The sequence below is a fragment of the Penaeus vannamei genome, chromosome 19 (genome assembly GCF_042767895.1).
Source record: "Penaeus vannamei isolate JL-2024 chromosome 19, ASM4276789v1, whole genome shotgun sequence".
Classification (NCBI taxonomy): domain Eukaryota; kingdom Metazoa; phylum Arthropoda; class Malacostraca; order Decapoda; family Penaeidae; genus Penaeus; species Penaeus vannamei.
This window is the reverse complement of record NC_091567.1, coordinates 3610310-3612809: the sequence shown is the minus strand read 5'-3', so window position 1 is coordinate 3612809 and position 2500 is coordinate 3610310. Positions and strand designations below refer to the sequence as shown.

The window sequence follows — 2500 nt, the reverse complement described above, 5'->3', positions numbered from 1 at the left end:
GTCCGTCTCTTCATATCTATTTATTGTCTCTAGTCATACATTTGCTCTATCTATCTACCTATCTATCTGTCTATCACGTATACCTCTGTCTATCTACACCTCTACCTATCCATCTATCCACCTCTCCGTGCACTTTCTATCTATCAGTCTAGTAGTGTACATATTCACTGTTTATCTATCTAACTATCTATCAGTCTATCTATCAATGTCTATATTATTACACCATCTATGTATCTATCCGATTATCTATTAATTCTATTCGCTATTAATTCACTTTACATCTATTTATCCTTCAAAGTCTATTTATACGCCATCTATCTATCTATCTTTCTACCATTCTATCAGTGTCTATCTATCTATATCTTTAATCTTTTAATCGTCAAAGCCTATCCACTCATTATCTATCCATCTATCCAGCTATAAATCTATCATTGTCTATTTATTCACTTTCTACCTATCAATCTAACAATGTCCATATTCAGTTCCTATCCATCTATCTACGCGTATCTATCCATCTATCTATGCGTATCTATCCCTCTATCTATCTGTCTATCTATGGCCACATTCACTTGCTATATATCTATCGATCTATCAACCTAGCAATGTCTATATTAATTTCATATCTATCTACCTATCTATCACTCTGGCAATGTCCAAATTCACTGCCAGTCTATCTACCTACCTCTTTATCTGTCTATCTATCTATTCATCTAACAATGTCCATATTCACTTCCTATCTATTTACCTCTATCTGCCTATCTACCTGCGTCCCTATCTATTTATCTATCAATGTCCATATTCAATGACTATCTATTTACCTATCTGTCTATCTACCTATCTATCTGTCTATCTACTTATCTATCTGTCTATCTATCTATCAAGCAGACAATGTCCATATTCCCTACCTATCTAACTATCTATCTATCAATGTCCATATTCACTTCCTATCTATCTACCTCTCCATCTATCTGTCTATCTATCTATCTATCAATGTCCATATGCACTGCCTCTCCATCTACCTCTCTATCTATCTATCTATCTATCTATCAATGTCCATATTCACTTCCTATCTATCTACCTCTATCTGTCTATCTACCTGCCTATCTATCTATCAGTGTCCATATCCACTGCCTACATATCTATCTATCAACCTATCTATCTATCAATGTCCATGTTCACTTCCTATCTATCTACCTCTATCTGTCTATCTACCTGCCTATCTATCTATCAGTGTCCATATCCACTGCCTACATATCTATCTATCAACCTATCTATCTATCAATGTCCATATTCACTGCCTATCTATGAACCTATCTATCTATCAATGTTCATATCCACTGCCTATCTACCTATCTATCTATCTATCTATCAGTGTCCATATCCACTGCCTACATATCTACCTATCTATCTATCTATCTATCAATGTCCATATTCATTGCCTATCTACCTATCTATCTATCTATCTATCAGTGTCCATATCCACTGCCTATCTATCTACCTCTCTACCTATCTATCTATCTATCTATCTATCAATGTCCATATCCACTACCTACATATCTACCTATCTATCTAACTATCTACCTATCTATCTATCTACTCGCCCCCACAGCAGAGTCGTGCTACATATCTACCTATCTATCTATCTATCAATGTCCATATTCACTGCCTATCTACCTATCTATCTATCTATCTATCAGTGTCCATATCCACTGCCTATCTATCTACCTATCAACCTGTCTATCTATCTATCTACTCGCCCCCACAGCAGAGTCGTGCCATATGATATGACATATAGAACAGGTCGCGAGAGATACGCGTGAGGCTCGGTTAAAGCTGATGTTTCAGCCACCAATGCTGTCTCTCTTACCACAGCTGTCTTCCTCGTGCTCTCTCTCTCTCTCTCTCGCTCTCTCTCTCTCTCTCTCTCTCTCTCTCGCTCTCTCTCTCTCTCTTTGTCTCTGTCTCTCTCTCTCTCTCTCTCTTTGTTTCTGTCTGTCTCTGTCTGTCTGCTTCTCCCTCTCTCGCTCTCTCTCTCTTTGTTTCTGTCTGTCTCTGTCTCTGTCTGTCTCTCTCTCTCTCTCTGTCTGCTTCTCTCTCTCTCTCTCTCTCTCTCTGTTTCTCTCTCTCTCTCTCTCTCTCTCTCTCGCTCGCTCTCTCTCTCTTTCTCTCTTTCTTTGTTTCTGTCTCTCTTTCTCTGGTTCTGTTTCTGTGTTTGTGTGTGTGTTTTTGGTTCTCTCCCTTTGGTATTGTGTAGGTGTTTGGTTTTCTCTCAGTCTCTTTCTATGTCTGTTTGTCTGTCTGTCTGTCTCTCTCTCTTTTTCACTCTCTGTCTGTCTATCTCTCTCTCACACACACACACTCTTACCCTATCTCTGATTCTCTCTCTCTCACTCTTACCCTATCTCTGATTCTCTCTCTCTCTCACTCTTACCCTATCCCTGATTCTCTCTCTCTCTCACTCTTACCCTATCTCTGATTCTCTCTTTCTCTTTGTATCTGT

At 38.6% G+C, this 2500-nt stretch overlaps 1 protein-coding gene across 1 annotated transcript in view; it reads right to left on the bottom strand.

Moving 5' to 3' along the window:
* The window catches only part of LOC138865077 (keratin-associated protein 10-11-like), a 30768-nt gene that overhangs the window by 26049 nt on the left and 2219 nt on the right, over positions 1-2500 (bottom strand). The gene's annotated exons all lie outside the window — the stretch shown is intronic.